This window comes from Staurois parvus, unplaced genomic scaffold (assembly GCF_062004578.1).
Source record: "Staurois parvus isolate SC_StPar_1 unplaced genomic scaffold, SC_StPar_1.0 ptg000249l, whole genome shotgun sequence".
In the NCBI taxonomy this organism is placed as follows: domain Eukaryota; kingdom Metazoa; phylum Chordata; class Amphibia; order Anura; family Ranidae; genus Staurois; species Staurois parvus.
In genome coordinates, this window is record NW_028318045.1 from 2145248 (window position 1) to 2158972 (window position 13725).

Here is a 13725-nt window from a genome sequence, read left to right on the forward strand (position 1 = left end):
TGTGTAGTTGTCTCAATCTAATGTATCAAGTGTCATATCTGTCCACTGCCTCATTCTTCTGCTATAAGCTTAAGTCACTTCCGGTGAGTTTTCCTGACACCAAGAGAAAATTGGTGTCAGGGGAGGACTCAGTCTGTGATGGACAGCCTCAGTTCTTTTCATGTGTTCTGTGTGAATGGGGGTGTTTTTCTTCCCTCCAATCAGCTTTCAGAGTTCTCCTCAGTAATGTAACTTCAGTTCTCTGTCCCCTGCTTTTTAGAGTTGAGAGATCCAATGCAAATTTTGGCTTTTGAATGGATGTAGGGAACAGACAGCTGCATATAGACATGTACAACACATTTAGGAGGATTTGTTTCATCTCCGTGTATCACCTGAGGCCAGTTATTTCACTGGGTATACGTAAGGGTTTAAACCCACTTTAATCACTTCAGTTCCATATGGTTTCCCCCCCCCCTCCTTACCAGGCCATGTATTGCTGTTCGGCACTTCGCTACTCCAACTGGTAATTGCGTGGTCATGCAATGCTGTACCCAAACTAAATGTATGTCCATTTTTTCACACAAACAGAGCTTTCATTTGGTGGTATTTGATCACCACTGGGTTTTTTATTTTTGTGATATAAACTAAAAAATACAGAACTTTTGGAAAAAACATTATTTTTTACTTTCGGTTATAAAAAATATTCAATAGACTCAAATGTAATGTTTAGGCAAAAATGTATTCTGCTACATGTGTTTGGTTAAAACCCCCCAATATATGTATATTAATCGGTTTGTGTAAAAGTTATAGCATCTACAAACTATAGTATATATTGGAATTTACACAGCTTTTACTTCTTGACTGCCTATCACATTTCTTGAAGTGCTAAAATTCCAGGGCAATACAAACCCCATCAAATTACCCTTTTTTGGAAAGTAGACACCCCAAGTAATTTGCTAGGAGGCATGTTGAGTCCATGGAAAATGTTATTTTTTGCCACAAGTTTTTGGAAAATGACAAAAAAAGTTTTTATACAAAGTTGCCATGGGTATATGTGGCATAACACCCCAAAACACATTCTGCTACTTCTCCTGAGTATGGGGATACAGATACCACATCTGGCAGCCTAGCGACATATAGGCCCCCAAAAAATCCAATGACCACCTTTAGGCTTTCATAAGGCGTATTTCCTTATGTCACCTCCTCACTGCCTATCACTTTCGGAAGCCCTGAAATGCCAGGATAGTTTAATCCCCCCCAAATGACCACTTGTTTTTAAGTAGACATCGTAGCAATCATGCCACAGAGATGGACACGGTTCAACCATTTTGGCTCCAACCTCCATCTTGGCAAAGGATCAACATTCTTGTACTAACATATCTCTCCTCATTCTCCCTCTCTGAGAGTCACAGTGACATTTGGTCGGTGTGTGTGTATGTTGGAAGTGTTACAGGCAGGCCAGGGCACAGCAGGTAGTTCTGAGCTATAAACCATCTTTGAGCTGGGTGCCGGGCGGGCTGGGAAGCTGAGCAATCTGGCACCTCGTAAAAAGATAACCCAAGCCTTCCCCTGAGTTCAAAGACATTCCAGAGGACTAAGACTAGATAACACTTTTAAAATCCATTTTTCCCCTATGTCTCATATCTTGGAATATGAGAGCCTTACATAAAAAACAGGCCTATCTTCAGATGGCCCACGATAGACAAATCGTTTGATAGGTCTAATTCCCTGACTGGAATACCTAGGAAAGCAGAAAATTACATCTCTTGAACCCTTCAAGTATGTATTTCATATGTAACCGTTCCTCAGATGCGTCTGCATACTAATCTACCCGCGGGTGGAATGATACTTGTGCCTAGGAAAGGTTATGAGCCAAAATATGAGTTAGGAGAGATTTTGGTTCTAGTTTGGGTCTCCGCCCAGACAATCCCTCCCCAAATGAGGCATTGGTCCTTGGCTTCAGAGACACCCCCTGCTGGGGGACTACAAAATAGGCTGTCAGGCCTAAGAGAAGAAGTTGAACAATTCTCCCTTTTAACATCAGAACCATCTTGGGAGACCGTGCCCTTTCACTCTGAAACTTGATCTGCTTAACCCAAGACTGATTGGCAAGTACTTTAGCCCTTTAACCTCCTTTCTGTTACCTCTTTGCTGTGCCACTGTTCTCTGTATATTTATATATATATTGGTTACATCTTTTTTCTGTAAATATTTTTATTGCACCCTTTTTGACCCTTTAGTAATAAATCTTTCCTTCTGAAAGTGTTGAACTGTTTCTATAGCTAGTTAATGCAACTTACAAATTCCTGCCTCTAAAAGAGCGCTACTGTGTTTGTTTAACCCTCTGTATAACCTGTCTGCGGTGACAGTGCTATACAGACGATTATCTCAACCATCATAGTGTTATTGCTGATATTGTTGAGTTTCCTCTTTCTCTGTACAAAAAGGAGGTGGTGGCAGTGTGAAGGGTTAATTGCGTAATTAACCTGACCCAGTAACAATCACATTCAGGCTGCTGGTACATCGATTTGTGGTCCATTAGCTGGAAAATCGTTGTGCAGGGTGCAGCTGGGCGTGGCATTGTTATGTACGTGACATCGCGGTTTCAGATTTGCTAGTCCTTCAGTCATGAATTTGGTGAGAAGGTCAGGGGTCTGACGTGCGATCGTCACAGACACCCCAAGGAATTTGATAAGAGGCATGGTAACTATTTTGTAGATATCATTTTTGTTACAGGGTTTTGAAAAAAGAAAAGAAAAAATAAATTTTCATTTTCTTCTTTTTCCAAAAACTTGTGGCAACAAATGAGATCTGCTAAATACTCACCATCCCCTTTAGCAAATACTGTACCATGGAGTGTCTACTTTCCAAAAAGGGGTCATTTGGGGGGGGGTGCTTCTACTATCGTGGCATTTCAGGGCCAAAATTAGAAGTTTATGACATACATCACCTGACAGGATTCACATTTTGTCATGAAGTCATCCTACAGCTCCAATCAGATGACTTTATTTAAGCAGAGATTATGTCACAAGTCTTCTGTAGGCAGGAGGAAGCATTTCCTCAATCTCCTCTCCTCCAGTGATCAGGAGGCAAAATTGTAATTGTTTTGCAAATCACAAGGTGAGAGGCAACAGGGGATGATCTGTGTGACATTTGTGAACGAAGCAAAGAAGTTCACAGGCACCAGGATTTAAATAATTGTGTCATCTTTGAGCTGGCATCTCATTCCACAAAGTAGATGGTGATCCAGGATGATGCTGGAAAAAAACGGCTCCATCCTTCTGGAGTGAAAAGCAGATGAAGGTATTGCCAGGGGGAGTACTTTGATCTCTGTGAATGTTACATGTACATATTATTTAGCATACATGTACTTAACATTAAAAACCTTAGCTGGTGCTTGTTTTAATCACATTTAGTTCTTCTCATAGTCCTGGACTTCTTAGGTGGCTGCAAATACAAAATGAAGTCTGTACCTATTGAATCCTTGCCATGCTTTAGGCCTCATGCACACAGAACTCCTGGCAGGAGAAGATCTGCTTAAAAAATACAGCTAAAGCCATGAATTTCACATGCAGTTAGGTGCGTCTATTGTTTGAGCGTTAATGGATTCCATTGACCTATAAATGTATTCTGGCCATTGGAATGCACTAACGCTCAAACACATTTTTTCTGCTCTTCAGCTCTTTTGATGTTTTTTTTTTTTCAGTCTGTAAACACTCCACTTCTAATATGCCTGTAAATGCCTAGGTGTGCAAGCTTACGTAGAGATTCTTTTACAGAAAAAAATGCCAAACGCCTCTAAAAGTCACAGTATATAAGCGTGTGCATGAAAATATCAAACTTTTGCTCTTAACTTACTTCCATCTATCAATAGGCTAACTCATGCAAGACACAACGGCTAATTTCTATTTGAACTTTCTAAATTCATTAATGATTTTATGAGCAATTATAGATCATTATTGATCTGGAATTTTCTAAAAACATTGAATTGCAGGTTAGAATTGGAATGTTTATTGAATTCTCAGGACAGAGACAAATGGTGCAATCTATAGCCGTCCTGTATTGTCAGTACACAGGACAGGTCCGGGGATGTCCAGTCTTCAGGCTTCATACTTCCCTAGAACTGTGCTCAAATGTTAATCAGTGTTCACATATAAAACTTACAAGGTGCTAGAGTGGTGTGATCATGCAACACTTAGGCCTCATTCACATGGGCGCTGTGGCCTGTGCAGAGTGAATGTGCACCTTGTTTATGCAATGGGAGCCTCCTGGTCCTGCATTTGGGCACCCTATACTAGAGAAAACACAACAGGGCACAACCTCCTGTGCATTACCGTGGTATCAAATGCTTTATTATAAAAAAGTGACAAGTGCATATTCACAAAAGGATCATAAAAACACATGGAGCCAAATAAATCAGTCCCAGACAATGGGGGTCATGTGTAAGAGGTAACTGACGCGTTTCGGGAGACACACTCCCTTCCTCAGAGCCCTGAGGAAGGGAGTTAGTCTCCTGAAAAACGTCAACTATTACAACTGGTAACCTGTTTCACAGGACGTTTTGTGAGTATGCACTTGTCACTTTTTTTTATAATAAAGCATTTGATACCACGCTAATGTATGAGGAGAGTGCACCCTGTTGTCTGATGCATTTCGGGAGACACACTCCCTTCCTCTGAGCCCTGAGGAAGGGAGTGTGTCTCCCGAAACGCGTCAGCTATTACAACTGGTAACCTGTTCCACAGGACTCCTTTTGTGAGTATGCACTTTTTTATAATAAAGCATTTGATACCACGTCCTGTTGTTTTCTCTTGTCAATTCTTTCCCTATCTTCACAGGGCTGCACCTCAACAAGTGACAGTTACCGTGAGACTCTGCAGAGCACAAAGATTTGAGCACCGGTGGTCTTTTGACTTTGAGGCACCCTATACTACCCTATGGGGACACAGCAGCTGTATGGACACAGTACCTAACCACTTGCAGCCTGCCCATCCACAATACACAGGCAAAGCAACGCACCCGTATGTTGCTGCCTGTTTCCGGGTTTCGGGTGCACGCCCCCACCCACCTACTCTTTCTGTGATTGTACACAACAGGTGTATGTCAGCATGCCCCAGCCAATGATTCACGGCAGGGATCAGCTGTTTACATTCACAGCCCAGAGTTCTGTGTTGACAATCAACACAGAGCTCTGTACAGAGGCAATGATCTCTCTGTTTCTCATCCCTGCAAAGCAACTAAAGAAACTACTAGATCTCTCAGTAAAAAGCAGCACACTTTACACATATTACACATACAGTAGTTAAGCACACATTTAACCTCTTGATCGCCCTAGATGTTACCCATTCCTATTCAGTGTCATTAGTACAGTGCCATCGTCAGTTAGTGTCAGCTTGCCCACCGAACTATTGCAGTCGCTAATCACCACCATTAATAATATAAATGTAGTGCTACCCTCTTCAGAGCCACTGGTTTTGGGTCCCCCTATTTTCCCGCACGGCCAGACAACACACATTTTCCACTCTTGCATCCAAAGTCAGTAAACAATCCATGAGCTTGGTTTTGTTGTTTTGTTAGGGGTTAAATAACTTGGATAAGGTCCAGGGGTACATAAGATGCCCAATGGAACTGAAACAACTTGGGGGACAAACTTCCTATGTACAAAAAGCAGACACTTTTGATCCTGGACTTTCTACTCCCTGTGGAGTGGCTGTTGTCTCTTAACGGATCAGCACACAGTCCTTACTAAGAGCACTCAGTCCCCTTAAATAAACTTTCTTCAGACCCCTGATGCAAATCTCCTCATCCACCTGGCTGTCATGAAGAGTAACCCAGGTCAAGGGATTCTGAGACACATAAGAATGCTGTCCCAGAGAGATCTAGTTGGGTATGACACCTGGATGCCCTCTCCCTCGTTTGTTACCATGTCTGCTACTTCATCATGGACAGCAAGTTAGAACAAAGAGCAAATGTGAAATTCTGCATGAAACCAGGCAAATCACTGGATCCCTGCAATGTCAAAACAGTGACCTTTGAGCTGGATCTTCAACTTTGGGAAGAGGGCATTTTTGGGGGTTGAGTTTGTTGAAGGTCTTCCTGATCTCTCATCATCTTTCAGTGATGTTCTTCTGCTCCTGAAGTGTGCATGCCACTCAAAACACTACAAACTACTCATTGCAGAATCATGTCAAACGTCTCTGATTTGCTATGTGTTTCTGTGTGTTGCAGTGCGATATCATGCAAGCACATTGCATAAAATAGCATAGATCTAGAAGGAGAAACAGAATTCTGATATGAACATGACACATAGAAAACTATTACTTTATATGTCAAATAGACTACACAATAAAAATACCTGCGCTAGGTGCCTCTACAAAATCTGTGCAATAATAAATACAACAGCAGCTGCAATCAATACCCATCAAATTATACAAAAAAAAAAATACAGCTCTATCAGGTACAAGTGCCACAATGTGTGAAATGCAAATCCACTGCTTCCTCTTAACACCAATGAAAAAATATTATTAAAACTAAAAATGAAGGGTGACTTATGTGTTATGTCAACCTATATTGGTGTATAATGGTGTATATTGGTGTATAATGTACCATACTCCTACTATTATGGATATATATCCACTACACTCTTTCCATAGTGATAGAAAAACATAATGTATCATAAATATCAAAACATAAGATCAAAAAATAAAAAAATCAGCAAAATGTGCCTGTGGATCTACCGCTTCTTCTTTTCACCAATATACCAATAATACATATGCACCAGACTTTGTGCATTAATATGACTCCCAAATTATGTGCATAGATATATATTTAGAGTGCTTTGTGCTTATGTGCAGATCATCCACTTCCTCTTTACATCAATATATTAATTGTGCTCTTCCCCTAAGTGTGCTCACCCTCACCGGAAGGAGTGGACCCCCTGCTATATAGCTAGAGATTATACATGCGTGCAAGATGTTATCTCCCGCAGTGGTAAAGCTCCAAATGAATCCTCCTTTCATAAACCTCCTCCACTGTTTATCCTCCTCCAGCAGCAATATGTTTTCTTTGCTCCCTATAGATTGTTAATGGCTCCAAATAAAGCAAAGGAAATAAAGGAAGGGTCCCATCATAGTCTAGTATTGCTATTTATTAAAAAACGCTAATGCAAAAGCACTCACTTTAAAACACAATAAAACCACATGTAGTAGTTACTCTACAAGGAACCCAAATGCACAGCCCCAGTGTACATTCCACGGGCCAGATGTAACATCACCAGAACCAGAAAATATGGACTCTTCCCAACATGTTCCGCTTCACCTGTGGGTATCATCAGGAACATTATAGGGTGCCATATACTAACACATAAGCCACCCTTAATTTTTTATTCTATTAATAATTTTTTATTGGTGTTAAAAGGCAGCAGTGCATTTGTATTTTTGCAATGTATTTTTGAGTGTGAATGGGCCCATACACTGATCAAAATTAGGCCGGTCCAACATGGACCATCCAAACTTTGTTTATTGTGCGGGCTCAAGAGAAGTCGGTTGACTACTCAACTTCTGTCAAAGGAGCATGTCCGAGAAATTTCCAACAATCATTGGCAGCCAATCCACTGATCAGTCTATTGGATGGAAGAATCAGTAATTGTTTTTCTCATTGAAAGAAAACTTCCTGACCACCAGCCAGCACCAGTATAATCCACTAACAGTGCCAACATTATTAATATCTACCCCTCTACTGCCATTCACTCCTCTAAAGTATATGTCAGCCCCCTGATGAAGCCACGTGACCCTGTGGCGTAACGCGTAGGGGAGGGGCTCTGACGTCACGACGTCGCGGTGGACGAGCAGCATTTACAAGCTAAAGGATCTGGGCACAGCTCTGTTGGATACAACTCTGTGGGAGCCAGCATAATGTGAGTGGCAACTTATTTATATTAAAAGATTCTACCTCACAAAGGATAAGGCACTATTGTGGCTCTTTCTTACATGGTCCCCCACTTTTACTGGGAGGAGGAAATACTACTTATATAATCATCCCTACTATCCATTGAGGCTCAGTGTGGAAGGAGGACAAAAGGGAGACCTCTGGTGGCAGGAAAGAGGCAATAAGATCTATGGCATGGATGGATATATATACATAATATGAAGATTACTACCCAGTCCTGATAGGACAAAAAGCGCTGTTAGCAACTGTGTTTGGCTAAATAAGGAGGTGAGTGCACATCTATCTATTGAGCACGGGGAGTGTGGCACAGCACTGAATTTGGCACTGAATTTAAAGTATAAAGAGGACTATTTTACAGTATCTGAATCAGCATTTATTTCGTTGAGCACTTTATGTTGCTCTGATTTGAAGCACAATAGTTTTGTTCATATCACAATTTATATGATCACTTGTATATATGGAGCGCGGCACCTGTATATGTATCTGAGGATATATATACATATTTTGTTATATATTATATGTCAGCCCCATCCTGTCTTTGATTTGACCTGTATGTTAAGACTGAGACTGCTACTAGTTTGCCTCTTTTTCTTCTGCATTATTTACTTACACCAGTGGCCTCCAAACAGTAGCCTGCGGCCAGATGTAGACCCTTGAGTGCCTTTACCCGTCCCTGGGGGCACTTATACGAGACATGATTCCTCCCACTGATAAAAGGCACTATTCCTAATGACATCACTGATGAGCAGTACTGGGCAAGGTCACCTAGAGCCCAGGGCGAACATGCCAAATTGCGCTCCCCAAGATGTATGAGCATTGTGTCAACAAAAATCCTCCCCCAAAAAAATACCTCTCATTCACCCCCCCCCAAAAAAAAGTTTCCCCTCCTAGCACAAATCCTCTCCCCCTGTCAAGGTCCTATCTTTTCCCAGAGGTTATGTTACTCCATGTGCTGGCATCCATCTTGGATCTCTGCTGAGCATGGTGGGAATCTTTTATGCCTTCAGGTCTCTGAGGCCCATCCCCCAGAGGGGTGTGGCTGAGTACATATAAGCCTGTGATCCGCACATGCTCTTTGCACTTGTGTCTTGTGTCTTTGTCTTGCTACAGCTCTGTGTATACGCTCGTGACTCTTCTGGTATTTGACTCGGCTTGTGACTAAGACCATTCTCTGTGTTTTCCTTCGATCTGACCTTCCGTTGCTGAACCCGGCCCCTGACCTGTTATTCTCTACTGTTCTTTACCGTTTTGTCCCGTTGTTGTCGACCCAGCTTGCCTGACTACGCTATTGTCATTCTCACCATACACGCCATTGGTGGCGGCCATTACCGCACCCGGGGTGTCTCGGGGGCCGCGACCTGGTTCCTGGCTGCGTCAAGTCCATCCCCACCATCAGGGGCCCTGGTGAAGGGCAGCCTGGGACTTAGACTCCGCGCCCTGAGGGACTTCGGTCTGTTGGTGGTGGTTGTCGTCAGCCAGTGCGTTACCCTGCCACTAGGCCTACCTGTCCGTTCCACAGACCTGCCCTGACACACCCCTCTACCATATCCTCTTTTCTAGCACAACCTCTCCAAATACCCCCCTCCTAGCACAAATCCTCTTCCTCCATTCACCTCCAAACACAAACTCCCCGAAATCAACACTCCTAGAACACCTCCTCAAATTTCCCCTCCTAGAACAATTCTTACCCCCTGCCTCCCACCAAATTCCCCCTTCAAACACAAGTTCTCTCCCCCCAATCTCCTCGTGGTGCCCTCCACACCTCACATGATACCACAGCGCCTAGGGCAGCAGCCCCTCCTGCCCACCCCTTGTCCCGGCTCTGCTAATGAGGCACTATTACTCCCACCGATACTACCAATCAAACATTATTCTACCTACCAACACCAAGGCAAGGGCACTATTCCTTCCACAGACAATAACATTGGGGCACTATTACTTCTCCTTATGACCACAGGTGCTATTTAATTTTTTTTACTCCCACTGACCACCAAGCCTGAGACATAGTCTACTCCCAGTGGCCACAGTCCAGCTCCCTAATGTCTGAAGGACAGTAAACTGGCCCTTTGTTTAGAATATATGGAGACCCCTGACTTTCACATTCAACTTATTTCCTCGTATAAACCTGTAAACTACTACAATCTGAACTCAGCATCATAAAAGCTAGCTGTCAGCCAGCCTGGAAGACTTAGGACATCTAGTGATGAAAAATAGTTACTGTGGGGAACTGCTTGAGATTGAAAGTGAGTATTGCAGCCAGGGTTGCATTTTTAAATCCCTGCTGGGGGACAGTTTGTTTAACCTATGGGGGCCTCCTGGCCCTTTAAGGAGTTTTAAATGCTGGGAGACGGTGGTTGTGATCATGTGACTGCCGTGATTGGCTGTCACAGCGGTCACATGATCGCAAGTAAAGATCCTGAGCTTTCCATAAGTCTCCAGTAACTGTCACATGATCTCAAGTAGAGATCCAGAGCTTTCCATTAGTCTCCCATAAGTGTGCTGGGAATGTGTACAGGGTGCGCTCTCAGTACAGTTGTGGGTTTTTTTGGACACATATATGCGGCCTCTTGGGAGCCTTAATATGCATGGGGAGACCGACAGAAAGGCGTTAAAGTCCAAATAAACCAAAGCAAAGATTAAAATATCCTGAGCTGCAGCAATCTTGAGAGTCAGACCATGACTTTCTTGCACAACAGTGGTCTGGCTTTCCTGGGGTCTGACATACACCCCCACCATTACCACCACCACACAGTGCAATAATCAACAGTGCTGCTTAAGCAGCGAGAGCACTGTTGATTTGCACTCAATTTAAAGTGCCATTAAATCCACATCATAAAAAAGTATCAATAAATGCTGTATTACATACTATTCATACTCACTCAGTCACTGTGAGATTAGTTTTCTGCATTCTGCACAAAACCTGGTTGATCCTGCTGTTCTCTATCTCCCCCTTCTGTCCATGTCCCCAATGCAGCTAGGGATTTTGCAGAGCAGTGTTGATTGCTCTGCACATGCTCAGTTTTCAGTGAGTTTCTATACTGAGCATTTTCTCCCTATCATATCTGAGCAGCCCATGTAACTTTAGAGTCACACATGTAGGCACAGTGGTAAATGACAACCCACTCCTTCCTCCTCCATGCCCACTAACCAACTAAACACAATGGGGGTGGATACTACATGTAGATTGATGGAGGCTTCACTTCCCTCTTATTCTAAGACACAGGCTGGAGGTGTGTGATACAGCCTGTGATTGGCAGAAATTCGCCCACGCCATGTTATTGCCCCCCCAAAAAAAATTGATTTCAAACATTTAAATTGTCATACAATTGTAACAGTTTATTGATATTAATTATTCAGTTTTACTCTGTATTCCAATGATAGTCTTTTTTATTTTGAACATGTAATCAGCAGCAGAGAACTAGAAGCTCCTCCTGCTTTTGCTTCCCTGCAGACAGGTTGGGAATGATCTGGGTCATGTGACAGCTGCATATCGATTAGGAAAAATGTACTGAGATTTTTTTTTTATTAAAATAATTACAGTGCTATCAACCACATACAAAAAGATATGGGACTATGTAAATTAAAGCTGATCCCCAGCTGATTACCAGCTTTTGTTACACTGTTATGGGCTGATGATGTCACAACCTCTGACTTATCCAATCAGAGGAAGCTTTGTATTCATTGATCGCTTTCTATGAATGGAGTTCTGCTCAGACAGACGCTATTGTGTTCGGGTATGAGACAGGAAGGTCTCGGTTCACACCCAGAATACAGTGCTGTATGCAGTATGTAGTCTCAGCTATAAGCAGTTTATACAGCACATCCAGCAGCCTCACCTTAGTGAGGTACATAGCCAAGCTGGCCCAAATGAACTAAGTAAAGAGTAACCAAAGCTGGAGGTCAACTTTAAGGGATGATGGGGTCTAAGACTATAGGAGAGTAGGGTTGCCACCTCATCCCTTTAAAACCGAACACATATTAATTACACAGGTTCTGTGGCTAATTTAATGTAGATAACTCACTAAGTGAATTAATTACCACCTTAATCAGCCACAGAACCTGTGTAATTCAATGTGTTCGGTTTTAAAGGTGGAAACCCTATAGGAGAGCCAGTCTGTAGTCTGAATGTCCACACTCCTGCAGCACATGGTATTTTAAAGTGATTCTAAAGGTTTTTTCTTTTTAAGAAAAAAAATAACAAACATGCCTATACTTCCCTGCTGTGTGCAGTGGTTTTGCACAGAGCAGCCCAGATCATCCTCTCCTGGCCCCTCCCTCCTGTTAGGTGCCCCCACAGCAAGCAGCTTGCTATGGGGGCACTCGCTGGCCCCACCCCATATTTCTTCTCATTGGCTCACTGTGATTGACAGCAGTAAGATCCAATGGCTCTGTCTCAGCCAATGAGAAGAAGGTGTCCTGGGATAGCCGAGACTCTAGTGCACATCACTGGATTGAGAAGGGACTTAGGTGAGTATTGGGGGGTGGCTTGGTGGGATGCTGCACAGAGAAGGTTTTTTACCTTCATACATGGAATGTATGAAGGTAAAAAACCTTGCGCCTTTAGAACCTACTCCAACCGTTGGTTGCTGCTTACGGTCAGTCAGCTGGGGCGCAAAACTGGAGCAAGCTACACTGAGACCTGAAGTGCTCTTTGTCAAAATCAACATTCAATGCAATGGAACTTGTCATCTGCATCTGTCAGCATAGATCCGCTGCAACATGTGCATTAACCAGCTCTATAAATACTACAGGCTAATCAGGCGGGCAGTTGCAGGCCTGTCTCCAGAAACAGCCCCCCCTGAGTTCTGACGCTATGATTCTACATGAGGAAGGTCAGTTAAACAAAGCTCAAAGGCATTTTGACATGTCTGATTATGGCATCTACGCGGTATAAGCACAGCGCTGCTTATTACCAGCCTACCCAACCTCATAGTCATCACAAGCCAGGACAAATTGCTTTAATAAGAAGGCACAGGATGAAAGCATAATGGTATAGGAAAATCACCTTGTACAGATCTGCTAGATGCAAGCTTCGCTTCTCCCTGGTCCCTCACCCCTCCTGCTCTCTCACATCATTGAGAGTCTTCTGTTCCCTCCTCGCTCTGGCTTCAAGCTATGCAATTAGGAGAGAGATGACAAAATGAGAAGGACACTTCCCCTGGGTGGTTTCCAGGACCTATCATGCAAGATCTTCAGTCTCTTTCCTTTACAGGAACTGAAAATTGTGTTCTCTTAACTTTGTACTTTATTTTGTAGGTATTGGATATGCAGATTGGCTTAAAGTGTGTGTCTGGATAGGAATAAAAATACAGTATACAGTCACAGCCAGTCCTCCTTTGCTGGACTACAGAACTCCTCCACCTCTTCTCCTCAACAAAACAAGGGGTCAGTAGACCAGTAGAGAAGAACTGGGCAGGGCTGATACTACTGCTTTGGATTTTAGTGCAGCAGAGGTGCTGTGTTCTGTACAGGAAGTTAAGAACTCTCTAAACCACGGGTGTCAAACTGGTGGCCTTCCAGCTGTTGCCAAACTACAAGTCCCATGAGGCATTGTAAAATTGACAGTTATGAGCATGACTCCTAAAGGCAGAGGCATGATGGGACTTGTAGTTTTGCAGCTGCAGGGTTCCAGTTTGACACCCCTGCTCTAAACCATTGTCCAAGGTCAGCATCTACTTTCTGGATAGAGATGTCGGCTCAGAGATTATACAAACAAGATAACAGATCAGCCCCTGCAACTCCATAAAGTAGCTCAGAGCACTGCTCCAAGCACCAATGGCAATGCTTCGGTGATCCACT

The 13725-nt window shown here is 43.1% G+C and overlaps 1 long non-coding RNA gene across 1 annotated transcript in view; it reads right to left on the reverse strand.

Annotated features, from left to right (window-relative positions):
* Nucleotides 1-13011, reverse strand: part of LOC149459693 (uncharacterized) — an 88708-nt gene extending 75697 nt beyond the window's left edge. The window contains exon 1 of the long non-coding RNA XR_016313219.1: nucleotides 12932-13011. This is a non-coding gene — a long non-coding RNA (uncharacterized LOC149459693). The remainder of the gene's footprint in view (nucleotides 1-12931) is intronic.
* Between the last annotated feature and the right edge of the window lie 714 nt (nucleotides 13012-13725).